Source organism: Carassius auratus, unplaced genomic scaffold (assembly GCF_003368295.1).
Source record: "Carassius auratus strain Wakin unplaced genomic scaffold, ASM336829v1 scaf_tig00216644, whole genome shotgun sequence".
Lineage (NCBI taxonomy): Eukaryota > Metazoa > Chordata > Actinopteri > Cypriniformes > Cyprinidae > Carassius > Carassius auratus.
In genome coordinates, this window is record NW_020528675.1 from 54,340 (window position 1) to 70,032 (window position 15,693).

Here is a 15,693-nt window from a genome sequence, read left to right on the forward strand (position 1 = left end):
GACAGTTCTCTGTGCAGCAGGTGAGATTAAAGCATCTGCGGGCAGCAGGAGAGATGTCACAGTCACACACTTATGACTGACCCACATACTGCAGCGCTCTCCGGTGACAGAACCAGACTAGACCAGAGCAGAAGATGCATCATGTTTTATTTGATTTGAACTTTATTTTATGTGCTATATGCTTGAGTCTTTTATGTAATTTTGTTATATTCTTTGTTTTTAATTGAGCAGAATTAGATTTTTTTTGTGTGTGTGCAGTATGCATGAGGCACTCCATGGCAGGGAATTTTTTATATATATTTTTGTGTGTGTGTGTGTGTTTAGTTGACGGTGAGTGGGCCGACTGGAGCAGGTGGTCTCCATGTAACACTGAGTGCACGCAGTGGAGGAAGAGAGAGTGTAACGCTCCTGCGCCTCAAAACGGAGGGAAGGACTGCGACGGAGTCACGCTACAGTCACAGAACTGCACTGATGGACTCTGCCTACAAAGTGAGTGCACACACACACACAGACACACACACACACACACAGTCAGGCTGGATTCCTTTACAGTCAGCATGATGTCAGAATTGAGTCTATTTACTTTCTTAAGACAGGTTCCTGGTCTTGTGTTTCTGGTATAGTTTGTTATTTTATTTTTTTTATTTTTTTATTAGCTTTTATTTTTCTATTCTTAGTTTTCATTTTAAGTTTAGTTAAGTTGTTGTAAGTTTAGTGACTTTAATTTGTATTTATTTAACTTTTTGTGAATTTATACTTTAACATCTTTTTTTTCTTTTAGTTGACAAAGCAAATCTACTTGTTTAATTATATGTTATTATAGTATTTATCATTTTTCAATTAGCTTTTATTTTTATATTTTTAGTTTTTATTTCTGTTTATTTTATTTTTTTATTTTATTTAAAATTAAGTTAAGTTTAGTCAAAAAATTTTTTTGATTTTGTGACTATTCTATTTAGACTTAATCTATATTATATCATTTTAATTTTAGTAATCTTAGAACTTATTACAGTTAGTTGACATGGAAACATTTCTTTAAGTTTAAGTTTAAGCTCTAATATTTATATTTTATTTGATTTTAGCTTCATTTCAATTAACAGATTTTATTTCAATTAAAATATTGTTTAAGGTTTTTCAATAACAACATTGTTGTGAATTATTCATGTTTGAATAATGAAATTAATAATGAATAATGAACCAAAGGGGGAAAGTTTATTTTTTGGAATCCTACTTAAAACTTTCTTTACATAAAAAATTGATTTGCTTTTCAGCTGCTTTTTTTGTTAATTTATTTATTTATTTATTTATTATTATTTTTATTTCATTTTCAGTAGATGTTGAACAAGATTGGTTTTTAACTGTTGTCATTGTTTAATTAATTGCAGCAGGGAGTTTCATACCATATACCATATAAAAGTTCAATTCATTGCAAATATTGTTTCTGGTTTACTTTAAAGCTTTTAGATGATTTGTTTATTGCTCCAGTACATAATGAAGCACATAAACATGTGTTTCAATCACTGTCACAGTGGACACAGTGAGAATCTTTAGGAAACAGACAGGTGACATGAATGTGTGTAATCACAAGCCATCAGCGTGGCAGTTTCATTTGTTTGCTGGTGTTGAGAGCAGAGTGCAGTGATAGAAAGAGAGAGAGAGAAAGACAGGCCGTGGATGTGAAACTTCTCTGTTTGGTCTGGTGTAATGGATCTCATGTCTCTCTCTCTCTCTCTCTCTCTCTCTCTCTCTCTCTCTCTCTCTCTCCCCGCAGGCACTTCCTCACTAAAGTTTTAACTTTAAAAGTTCTACCCCTTAAAAGTTGAGCAGGCACAATCCATTTAACCCCACTCAGCTCAACTCTCTCAGCTCTCTGTCTTACTCTGTTACAGTAACTACCTGCTTAGACAGCAGGAAAAGTTGAGCATGTCCTTGCCAGGGGTGAGACCAGATAGAAAACGGTGTTACAAGCCATCTATCCCATGCAAACTTTCTGTTGTCCATCTTCTTTTCAGTACTCTTGTTTAGTAATCTGTAGTGCGATGTATTTTGATTGCTCAAATAGAGTTCCAACTGATTTCAGTAAATTGGTTGTTTGGATGGAAAGTCCAAATTAATTTTAAACTGATTTTAATAATTGATTTTAGATGATCTTAATACGAATAATATTTATTTATTTATTCATATTGAGTCAGATACTCTATCATATGAAAGTTTGGAGTCAGTAGGATTTTGTAATATTTTCGAATGAAGTTTTTTTTAGCTCACTAAGGCTGCATTTATTGAATCAAAAACAAAATAAAAACAGTAATAATCTTAAATATTATTACAATTAAAAAAAACTGTTTTGTTTTTGAATATACATTAAAATGTAGTTTATTCCTGTGATGGAAAGCTACATTTTTAGCATTATTACGCTAGTCTTAAGTCACTTTATCCTTCAGAAATCATTCTAACGTGCTGATTTGCTGCTTGAAGAAACATTTTTATTAATATCGATGTAAAAAAAAAGAATAATAATAAAATAAAAAAGCAGTTGTGCTCTTTAATATTTTTCTATTCACAATAGATCTTTTTTTCAGGATCTTTTGATTAAAAGAATGTTGAAAAGAACAACATTTATTTGAAATAGAAACATTTTGCAACGTCACTTTTGATAAATTTATTACATTCTTACTGGATGAAAGTATTCATTCCTTTAAAAAAAATAATAATAATCTCAATGATCCCAAACTTTTGTATACTAGTGTATATAAGTGACCCTGGACCACAAAACCAGTAGGGTCCATTTTTTCGAAATTGAGATTTGTACACCTGAAAGCTGAATTAATATAATATATAATATTAAAAACAACTCTTTGAAAATCTGGAATCTGAGGGTGCAAACAATTCGAAATATTGAGAAAATGTCCTTTAAAATTGTCCAAATGAATTCTTAGCAATCCATATTACTAATCAAAAATTAAGTTTTTATATATTTACAGTAGGAAATTTACAAAATATCTTCATGGAACATTATCTTAATGATTTTTAGCATTAAAAAAAAATCTATAATTTTGACCCATACATTGTTTTTTGACTATTGCTACAAATATACCCCAGTGACTTAAGGTTTTGTGGTCCAGGGACACATATAACTGTATATAGTAAACAAATAAAAATAATTATATAAGCATAATATACCATAAAAAACTTATCATTAATAATTTGACTGTACTTTAAAAATTAGAAGCTTGTAGCTTATAGCTACAGTTTCAAACTAAAACTAAATAAATGTCACAATGTGGTAACTAAATATTTACCTGATTACCATCTCACCTGGGGAGCCCATTTGTTAGATGCTATGTTGAATTACATTCTGCACGTCCAGTTTCTCCTGCTATCTCAGTCTCAGTCTCACATCACCAAATCACATCTCACTCTTTTTGTTTTACATTCACATTATTTTGCCTAATACCCCCTTCCTCTCTCTGAAGGTTCAGTATATCAGCTATCCGTTCAGCCTAAAGGAACGGGAGAGAAGGGGTTTACATGTGAGTGTCTATTTTGTCTTTCGTTTTCTTGCTTTGGTTTTTCGGCTCCGTATCTGTTGTCTCTCAGTATCTTGGGCTTTATATTCTTCTGCTTGCTCCCTGTTCCTCAGCGTCTGCGGGAGTGAAAGCATGCTCTCTGTTTGTCAGAGTCCTTTGATTTGCTGTTTTGCGTTGTGTTTTGCTGCACTTTATGTTCTGTGTGTTATTTTTTTACTCACTTCCACACATACACATATGCTTTTGTCCCATTCTCTCACTCTTTTCCACACATTCACACACAGAGCTGAATGGAAACCTGAACGTCTCTGGAGTAAAGTCAGGCTCGGCTGAAATCTGCATGCTGTTTGAAACAAGAGAACTCTCTCTGGTCTCGCATTATGACCTGTAGCAACTCGGTAATTTTCTTTAAAGACAAAGTGAAATGAAAATCTTTAGAATTTTCAGGGCCTTTTTTTTCACAGCAGTGCAGGCTGTATAAAATAAAGATAATCCAGATGTTATTTGAACACCAATGTTAACAGAATTTACAATTGTATATAAAATATATGTTTGTGTGTGTGTGTGTGTGTGTGTGTGTGTGTGTGTGTGCGTGTTGCGTGTGTGCGTATGTTTGTATTTATATATATATATATATATATATATATATATATATATATATATATATATATAAAAATACATTTTATATATGTAATATATATATAAAATGTATGAATAATATATACAATATAATGAAATACATTAACTGAAATGCATACGTATTATACAAGTAAAATGTTTGTATTATAAGTCATTTTATAAATATAAATATAAATTTTATATATTTATGATTTTTATTGACTATTTTTTTAAATCACAAAAATATATCATATTACTGAGTGTATATATATATATATATATATATATATATATATATATATATATATATATATATATATATATATATATATATATATATATATATATATATATATATATATATATATATAATTTTTCACCGTATCAGTGAAACTGTTAATAACATTTTATATATTAAATATATTAAATTAAAAACATAAAATCCAAATTCACTCTGATACAACATTTCTTTTTGGTCCTTGAATGTGATTGGCTGAGAGCCTTTTCCAGGGACCCGCTGATGTCCCTATTGTGGTTAAAGCACAAGATAACTGGTCTCATTAGTCTCATTAGATAATTGGTCGCATTAAGCTGTTATTTGTTCCAAAGCAAAAAAAAAATTTAGTCTACTATTTTAGTTTATTAATTTTCTGATTTATAAGATGGCGACAAGAGTGGACAATAAAGATTTTTATTGTAAACAATGAAGTTGTTCATTGAAATGAATGAACTTTTACTTTTAACAACAGCTCGTAAGACGCAGTTAACAAATGCAGTGAGCAGTGCTGTCATTGTAAATGAAAGGATAATACGACACAGATATGTCTCTCCTCAGTGCACATTTAGACCAATGTTTTATCTATGAGGTGGAGCTGAAGAATGAATGCTGTATCAGATGCAGGTAATCACACTCACTCAGTCCATCTCTCTCTCATAATACCCGACTCCACATAATACAGTGAGCTTTAATACAATAAGCTTTTAATGAAGCAACTCAATGTTCCTTCGTTAGTTCTAAAGGGACGTTACTGAATTAGTTACGAAGGCTTGAGCTCAGCAGCTAAACTGTTAAACTGAGATTTGAATCTGTGGCAAAAAAGGAGGGTTTTTAAAGACACTCAGTTGTGGTTTTCTTAGCTATAAGTCAAACTGTTGTATGAACACAATATCAAACTCATAGCTGTGAGAGATGGCTATATATCGGCACGCTGTGATTACCTCGTGTTTTCTGGTGTTATATTGCAAGGTTCTTTAATGTTCCTAGTCCGCTTTAAACATCTGTTTAAAACTGGTGAAAACTGTGATGGCGTCTTCCTCACAGCGTTTGCCCTTTAACAGCGTCTGTACATTTGACTTCAGCTTTGAGCTTTGGTTTGTTCTAGAGATCCTTCAAACTGGATTCTAAGCGAAATGTTTGTTATGAATATGAAACCCTGAGAAATGAACCGAGGCGAATATCAAACAACATGATTCAGGCTTTCATTACGGGCCACCACAGCGCTCGGTTCTTCATGAAAACAACTCATCAGTCATAACATCAGTCAGCCTGCTTCTTGTCTGTGATTTTACTACATTTTACCATCCTTTTATCAGCTTTGTTTTTATGTTGTCTTTTTGCTCTTTATGATGTGCTTGCTTTTGAGAATATGAAAGGTACTTTCAGCTCCAGGTTTGAAGATAAACAGTTGGCCCAGTGGTTATTAACCTGGATGCTATCATGACGGTTGCAGGTTCATTTCTAAACCAGAGAGTAAAGGTCATGACAGTAACCCATCAGCAGGTGTACAGGTAGTCTGTGCAGTCAAGGGTGAGAGCAAATAAAGGCCAAGGCACAATCATTTGGTAAATATAGGAAAAATCTAAGCAATTTATTTTTATTATTATTATTTGCAAAAAGCAATCACAGCTATTCAGTCATGTATTGCATCATGTTTCTGTTTCAAAAATATTTTATTATTATTATTATTATTATTATTATTATTATTATCATTATTATTACTTTAAAAAACAGTTATGTTGATAATTAGAGAAATTAAATGGTCCGTTTACAAAAATAGTATGATTTTTTTCCTGAGTTTTATGTATAAATATTATTTCAATTTATAAAGTTATTTAATATATATATTTTTTATTTCATTTCAATTTATTTCATTTTAAAGCCAAGTAAACTACAACAAATAACTTGAATGCCCTCACTCTTGAACGCTGAGAAATTTGACAGAATATAAAAAAAATTAAAAATCTGTTCATTTCGGCTGTTTGCTTCAATGAACCAGTTGAAAAAACTCATTAACTGTTCAATTTGAGTAAATTCTCAATATTGTTTCCAGAAGTCCTTGCAGTGCACTTTAAAAAACGTCTCAGGTTATGAATGTAACTATGGTTCCCTGAGAGGGAACGAGACACTGCGTCCTCTGAAGGGACACTATTGGGAACACCTCGTTGTGACCCATGTCTGAAGCATACTTTGAAAAACGCCAACGTGTTGGCTGGCGACGGCCTCTGACGTCGCTACCGGCGCGACTATAAATACGCACCCTTAGGACCCGTCACTTATCTTCTTCGTGAAGCTTGCGTCCGAAGCATGGCAGGGAGCTAGAGGACGCAGTGTCTCGTTCCCTCTCAGGTAACCATGGTTACATGCGTAACCTGAGACGTTCCCTGACAAGGGAACTTCGAACTGCGTCCTCTGAAGGGACACTATGGGGAACAGTATACCCACGCCGCCATGCTGAGGGGAGTGCAGGCCAGAATCATGGCAAACACTAAGTACCAACTCTACCATTTCACCGGGAGTCGCCCCTGGGATGGTTCGACGGCTGTCCATGACATTATCCCTTATGGCCAAAGGCCTAAGCTACATACCCAACTTACCTGAAGGGCCTCAGCCCGGGGTAGAACTGAAGGCTTGGAATCACGAAAGATTCCTTTAAAGGGATACGGCTAAGAACCTAGTACTGTTTATTACCAAGTCTTGCCTGTCACAAAGGAGGGGTTCTCGTGGCACTCTGATAGAGCAGCTCGTAGAATGGCCCGGGAGCAGAGCAATTGGAGGACGGAACGTACAGATGAAGCCTCGCCCACGCCTGTACCATGATGAGTCAGAGGAAGCCAGAGGGGATAGTGGGACGGTCTCTTGCGCCGCAAAACCGATCCACCCAGGTCTGGCCAACCTCTCTAACTCTGCTTCAACACCTTGGTGCGAAGGCGCCATTCCCCGAGCCTCAGCCCCTGCCTCAGCAGGATGTCTACTCTCACAGTGCGTCTCAAAACAGTATGTAGTACTGGAGCGCTCTGATGAAAAAACCGAGAATTCAGTCTCCCATGAGAGGAGGACTCCGAGCAGCATGCTCATAGGCGACCCTTTTTGAAAAGGGGAGCGCTGCTAAACTACCGTGAGAATTGCCCATACAGCCCCCCATGTTGAGAGGTGGTGCTTGAGGTGTATAACAAATATGCACTGGTTGGATGAAGCCCAAGGAACCCCGGGGCTAATCATCTTAAGAAAGGGAACGAAGCGCAGCGCGTAACCCTTACCGTACAGGATTCCAGAAAGTGCGCACAGCCTTGCGTGCACACTTACCACTTATGTGGATTTCAGACAGTGCACAAAGCGTTAATGTGCACACTGACCACCATGTGGTTTTGAGAAAGTACACAGGCTTAGCGTGTGTACTGAAAAGTTACATGACAACCACTGTATGTGGGAGCTCACCTTCAGAGAGACCTGTGAAGCCTACTATCTGATAACTACAATATGTGGGAGTTCACCTACAGAGAGGCCTAGAGAGGCCTACTACCTGTTACCAGATAACCACCTCAGTGGAAGGTAATATGGAACTCGAGTCCAGGGAGGCCTGGTGAGGCCTATTACCTGACAACCACAAACCGTGGGAGCTCGTTTTTTTTTTTTTTTCAGTGGAATACGCACAGTATGTGGGAGCTAAATCTCCAGGGAGGCCTGGTGAGGCCGACTACCTGACAACCACAGTATGTGGGAGGTCGCTTTCAGAGAGACCTGGTGAAGCCTACTATCTGATAACCACAATATGTGGGAGTCCACACAGCCCCTCATGTTGAGGGAAGCGATGCTTGGGGTGTATAACAAATACACACTGGTTGAATGAAGCCCATGGACCCCATCTTCAGAAAGGGAACGAAGCAGAGCGCGTAACCCCTATCGTAAAGGATTTTAGAAAGTGCGCAGAGCCTTGCGTGCACACTTACCACTTACGTGGATTTGAGACAGTGAGCAAAGTGTTCACGTGCACACTGACCACCATGTGGTTTTGAGAAAGTACACAGGCTTAGCGTGTGTACAGAAAGGTTCCTAAGCATCGCAGAGGCGCTGGATCGCACGGGAGAGGCGAGCTCCAACCCTCAAGCAAGGGGAGCATCACCTGAGACAGTACATACAGAAGGACTCCGTAACTACCACCTCCCCGGATGCGCCAAGCGGCCAGGCGGCCCCTCAGGGTGACCTGGCCAGACATCCATGAAATTCCCTGCAGTGCTGTGCCAGTTCTGATGATCAGTCAGGCTCCTCGGGAGGGGGTGTGGGATGACAATCGCAGAGCGCTTGCTTCCCGCATGCGGGACTCGCTCCGTGGTGGGTGTCGCGCCCGAGGGGAGAAATAAAACAGAAGTTAAAAACATCCAAAAGGAAGTGACTAACTCCTAGGTATCGCTCCGACAACGCTGACATGGATGCACACACTGTTTAAACGCCTTGCTAGTGGATGCTATGATAACAATAATAGATCGCTCTTACCGTTCTGGTCGTTTCTCAGATGCACGCTTCAAACAAAACAGTCAATGAAGACGAAGAAGATAAGTGACGGGTCCTACGGGCGCATATTTATAGTCGCGCCGGTAGCGACCTCAGAGGCTGTCGCCGGACAACACGTTGGCGTTTTTCAAAGTATGCTTCAGACACGGGTCACGACGAGGTAGTGTCCATTCAGAGGACGCAGTTCGAAGTTCCCTTGACAGGGAAATATAATTTCTTGATTTTGAATAGCTTTTATAGCTATACTAAATCATAGTTGTTTGTATTTACTTGAATATTTATATAACAGAATTTTTTTTTTTTTTTATTTAGTACTAATGTAAATTGTCAGTACGTGTTTCAATTTAGTTATGTAAATTATTAATTTGCTGTAATTTAGTACAAATTATGTATTTTTATTTTTAATTTTTTTAATTTTTTGTCTATTAGGGGTGTAACGGTACGTGTATTCGTTTTGGACCGTTTCAGTAGAGGGCTTTCGGTACGGTTCACGTGTGTACCGAATGACCAAATGCAATATTTTGTGCGCGGAACATAAGTACATTTTCGTGTCTACACACGAACATATTAAGTGGCGGAAGTCTCCGCGTTCAGTGCAAATCCCGCCCTGCAGCTGATTCTAAGGTTTTCAAAAGGCATCACTCGAGTGTGAACATCACTACAACTAGGAAAAAAAATACTGTAATTCAAACCCAGCTCCCATCAGCATTTAAACAGACCTTTGCTCTTAATTTCCTATTCTTTTTTTTATTATATAACGTTATATATTTTATTAAAAAGTGTTTCAAAAAAGTGTAAACAAATTGTTAAAAGAAGTTTATTGTAATAAACAACCTGCAGTTTAATGTTTGCATTTCATTCCCTTACTGTACTGAAAATAAACCGAACCGTGACTTTAAAACCGAGGTACGTACCGAACCGTGATTTTTGTGTACCGTTACACCCCTATTGTCTATAATTCAACTAGATTAATTTCAGTACTTCATAAGTTTTATTTTATTATGATATTATGATTTTATGATACAATTGTTGTTTTTATTAATAATGATATTCTTAATCTGTTTTTATATTATCCATTTGAACTTGAATTTCTGAACACAAAAACACAATTCAAATGGATATTGGTAGATATATCCATTTCAGATAGATAGATAGATAGATAGATAGATAGATAGATAGATAGATAGATAGATAGATAGATAGATAGATAGATAGATAGATAGATATTTTTTCAGTTAACTTTTTTTTCAAGTAACAATTTTTTTTTTTTTTTTTTCAGTAGCTCTGGTTCATAGTTTAGCAAGCAGCATTTTTACTGATGTACTGTAGCAACACACTGTAGCCCTGAAACATATGCAAGAACACTTTTAGCTACACAATCATGCATTGTTGTGTAACCGTAAAAAAAAAAAACACGTTAAATATGTACACAGTGCACACAATGCATTGGCTAAGCTCTGGTGTTTGCATATTTGTGAGTATGTTTCAGGCTTAGCACTTTATTTTAGGCTTGTACTTCTGTTAAACAATCAGTGATACTTCAGTGCTGTTAACTCTCTCTCTCTCTCTCTCTCTCTCTCTGTGTGTGTGTGTGTGTGTGTGTGTTTGAGGGGACAATGTTATCTCTTTTCTCCTGAAGCTGTATTATTTATTAAACATTTTCTGCAGTTGGCAGCCGTGATCTTGCTCTCCCTCCCTCTTTCACTCGCACTCATGTTCAAAGAAAACGTTTAATCTTCCAGATACATTTTAATGGCTGCGTTTAGTAGCTTGCCACTTTTATCATCAAAGCTCGTGTTTGAGCTTGTATGAGTGTTTCTCGGATGAAATGAGTTAAATGACTCGAGGCATACGATGGCGAGAGTTAAAGAGAGGAGGAACGCAGAGGAGATCGCTCCGATAAAACACGGACGTGCTTCACATGGGAGCCAACAGGAAATGTTGTGCTACAAAGCACACTGATTTAAAAATTAGCCTTTTTACGAGTCATCCGAACATATTGCTCATAAAGTCTTGTAGATGCTAACAATATTATTTTTACTCTTGCGAAATAATGGTTTTGTTCCAAAACCTGCTGAGATGCCTACATAGACAGCAGTTTAAGGCATCATAGTTATACTTCTGACACAAAAGATGATCCTAAAAACTTTTTTGGCCAAACTGTATGTTAGTGTTTCATGTATCTTTCATGGAGCAAGCATGACTCAATAAAATAATTTATTAAAAAAAATTCTTGTTAAAAATGTTGGTTAGAACTGGACTATCTAACGAGCTACTAATTAGTTTACATAACTTACTGAAAGTTTAAAAAATTGTGTTTTTTTCTATTTAGATTTTGCTTTTGTAAAATATTTAGTACTTCCAGTTTATATAGTTGAACTAAAACATATTTTCATATCTTTGTATAATTTATTTTCATTTAATGATTATTTTAAAAAATGTCTTGTGGTTTAAGTTTTTAGCGAAATCTAATAATTTAGTTGTTTTACTCTGGCATTAATTAAAATGCGGTAGTGTAGTATTTTTCCCCCTTGAATTAGTTGCTTATGTAACACTCATTTGTAAGTCTTTTTTGAATAAATGCGTCTAAGTGAAAACATGTAAATGTAAATAATTAATATAATGATGTTAACCCAGTTCATAAAGAAAAAAATCAAAGGAATAGCATCATTAATTTAATATGCTTTAATATTACTTAAATAGCTTTTGCATTTATATCATCACTGATTATTTTTTAAAACATTAATAGATAATTTATTGCATTCAGTCCTTTTGAAACTTAAAAATAATAATTTTTTTGAAATGTTACAATTTAAATAATTGTTTTAACATTTGAATATATATATATCAAAATATGATCGATTGCTGTGATCAAAGCTGAATTTTGCAAAGCTTCACATTACTCCAGTCTTCAGTGTCACATGATCTTTCAGAAATAATATGCTAATGTTCTGCTGATGTGCTGCTTTTCACCAAAATAAATGGATATATAATATTTTCCGGGGTAGTAATGTTTTATTTTATAATAATAAAGTTTCTTTATTTATAAGGTTGAAAATAAGAGATACTGCACTTTACTAAGAAGATGAGACTTTCTGTGTGTGTGCGTGCGTGTGTGTGTGTGTGTGTGTGTGTGTGTGTGTGTGTGTTATCAGCCTGAGTGTGTGCACTCAGTAAAACCCCTGCGGACTGATGCAGAGGGAATCTGATCAGCAGAAGGCTCTTCCGCTCACAGACTCATGGATCGGACAGGTTGCCAGACGATCAAACTTCCTTTTCTTCATTAACCCCCCTCCACATCTGCACACTGTCCTCCCACTTTAATCACTTCATTCATACAATCAATATGTTTAATAAATGCTTTAAAAGTTTTTTTTTTATCATTAGTCCATGGTAACTAATGTAATTAACTAATCTTAACAAGTGGAACTATTTTAAACTTCAGTTTTTGTTTTTAAAAATCTTTTGTTAAGTTATTTGGGTGGCAATTTAGAAATTACATTAATAATTATGTTGTAGAAATTCCTTTAACAAAGTCGACTGCGTGAAAGTCACTGTATTATTTGTCTGCACATCAGTATTACACACACACACACTCGCACAGATCAGCGTTTAATAGTTAATGAGAGAAATAACTAATGACAATAATGTTTGGTCACAGTCAGTAATCGAATAATATCAGTCATTAGGACACAGCTGTGATCAATTTTTACCACTAATTGTAAATTAATTATAGGTGTAAGCAAATCAATACTGCAGAGGAGAGATGATAGTGAGGTCACTGAGGAAAAACAAGGAAGCGACATGAGAGATGATGAGAGTGTGTGTGCAGTCTGTGTTTAGTGCGACCGCCCGCTGTCACACAGAAGCCAGCCGCTGCTTTGAGTTTCATACTGAAAACACACACACACATAGAAAATACATTTTGATTCACTTACAAAATTTGTGGGATTTACTGGATAGACTAGTTATTTTCAATTTAAGTTGCACATACATTATAATATAACACAACATTTTGCAAAGCCAATTTCTTTAAAAAAAAAAAATATTACAATTCTGTATTATAAATTATCTATATTTTAATTAATTTATATATTCAGAGTCAGCAAACAAATATTACATGCATATATATTATTTTAAAAGTCTATATAGTACCTATATTATTATACGTTACCTATGATTGTTTATATTTCATATATTCCTACATTATTATCAATATTATATAATTATGTTATATATTTAGTTAGCAACAAATACTAAATGCATATATACTAACTTTATATTTGTAAAAAATATATATATAAATAAATATATATATATAAATAAATAAATAAATATATATATATATATATATATATATATATATATATATATATATATATATATATATATATATATATATATATATATATATATATATATACCCACAATTCAATTATAAATTAATATATTTTGGTTGCATGATATTATTACAAAAATGTAAACTGTGTGTGTTTATATATTTATATAGTCATAATATATATATATATATATATATATATATATATATATATATATATATATATATATATATATATATATATATGTATATATATATATATATATATATGTATATATATATATATATATATATATATATATGTATATATATATATATATATATATATATATATGTATATATATATATATGTGTGTATATATATATATATATATATATATATATATATATATATATATATATATATGTATATATATATATATATATATATATATATATATATATATATATATATGTATATATATATATAATACATCAAATCTATTTTTGTTGCAAAATGTCATATATATTGTTAATATAATAATATCACTTAGCTCTTTATATTAAGTTAAATAACTTTGTTCAACTTTTTCGCATTCAAGCAATATAATCTTCATAAAATGTAACTATATTATCGCCCAGCTCTAATCTTCTAAATACAACTACAAGACATCAATATATTGAAATATTATAAACATTAATATCCTTCTTTCTTATAACACTGCTTTGAAACAATGTGAAAGAGCGCTGTACAAATAAATTTGACTCAAGTATTTTCCATCATTTTAGAGCCCTCTGCTGGTCAGGTGCATTAGGTTTAAGTGTGTGAAGGATCCTAATGAATATTCATAAGCCTGCGTCTAGTCTGTCTTTAAAACATGTTTCTGTGAATGTCATCCTGATGATAAGTCAGATGTGTGAAGCATGAGTGGAGTTTTAATCTGTGTACCTTTGTTGCAGTCTCGCTGCGACTAATGAGTGCTTTACACAGCCAATAGATATGGAAGAGGGGATTTAAGCACACACTCACACTCACACACACACACACTTTAAATATCAGAGACTGTGACGATTTTGGCTGCTTCTCGCTTTGATGTTTCAGAGCCGCGGTTTCATTTCGGCCCTGATCCCCTTTTAATCTCCACATACATACACAAATTCAGAAACACACACACACACACACGTATAGAGAAAGAGAGAATCCACAGGAAAAGAGGTTGGATGGACATGTCACTATTATTCTCCTTCAGTCTGCTGAAGAATGAAGCTGATTTCCAGGAAGATGAGCAGTATGGCATGTAATAATTTATAGCCTCATTAAATTAAAGGACTGGATCTCTTCTCTCACGGTGACTGTCTATTTTCAGGCTGTTTTTTCATCTTCCTGCAGTTGGACGTCTAATTTTCTTTCACTTACTGTGAGAACTCCTTCTAATGATTGATGCAGGGGGGTTATACACTGATTAATGCTATTGTTTTAAATGCCAGTCTCAGACGTGACCTTTGACTTATATTGATAATGATTTGCAGTAGGCCTATATGCTGTGTTTAAAAATAGTTTCAAACAGTGTTATTTTAGTATCACTGATATATTATTATAATTTTTGATTATATTTTAAAATAGATTTTATGTATTTATTTATTTTCAGACTTTAGGGATTATTTTAAATATAAAAATTGTTTTAGTCATTTTCTTTTTGTCGTTTTTATATTTTTAAAAAAAACAGCTAAACTAAATAAAAATGAGAAATTTCTTGGTAAATAAGTGCACTTTTATGACTGTTTGGTGTAGCATACTAACATTTAATATTTAGTATAATTTTCACTACGCAAGAAATCATAATTAATTAATTTTTATTATTTATATATTGTTGTAAATATATATATTATTTTGATATTGTTTTAGAATTAGCTTTTATAATTTTATAATCTTGGTATTCATTTTAACTTTTTGTTTATGTTGTAGTAATACTAGTAAGTATTTATATATGGGTTTATATATATATAATGTATATTTTAAAACATAATTTTCAGTACTCATGTAATTGTATTTATGTATGTATTTAGTTGTGGATTTATATATATATATATATATATATAACCTTAAATTTTAGCTTATAAAAGCTATGATATAGCTTTATTGCTTATAGCAGTTTTGGGTTTAATAATTTTAGTACTCATTTAATTTTAGTTAATTGCTGAGGCAACATTTACAATTTTCATGTTATTTTTATTTTAGTTTAAGTTAAGTTGAACTCCATGAAGATATGTTTAAAACACCAGTATGTTACATTACTGTCATCACACGTCACACTGGAAATGGAAGTTGAGCACATTGCATTGTGGGATACTGTATTCTAAGCAGTGTGCTCTGTTCTATACTAAATGAAGATGGAAAAACTGACTGTTTCACTTATTATTATTATTTTTTTTTAAGAATA

The 15,693-nt window shown here is 33.6% G+C and overlaps 1 pseudogene; it reads left to right on the plus strand.

The window, feature by feature from the left end:
- LOC113098763 (netrin receptor UNC5C-like) overlaps nucleotides 1-15,693 on the plus strand; it is an 82,405-nt pseudogene that overhangs the window by 46,788 nt on the left and 19,924 nt on the right.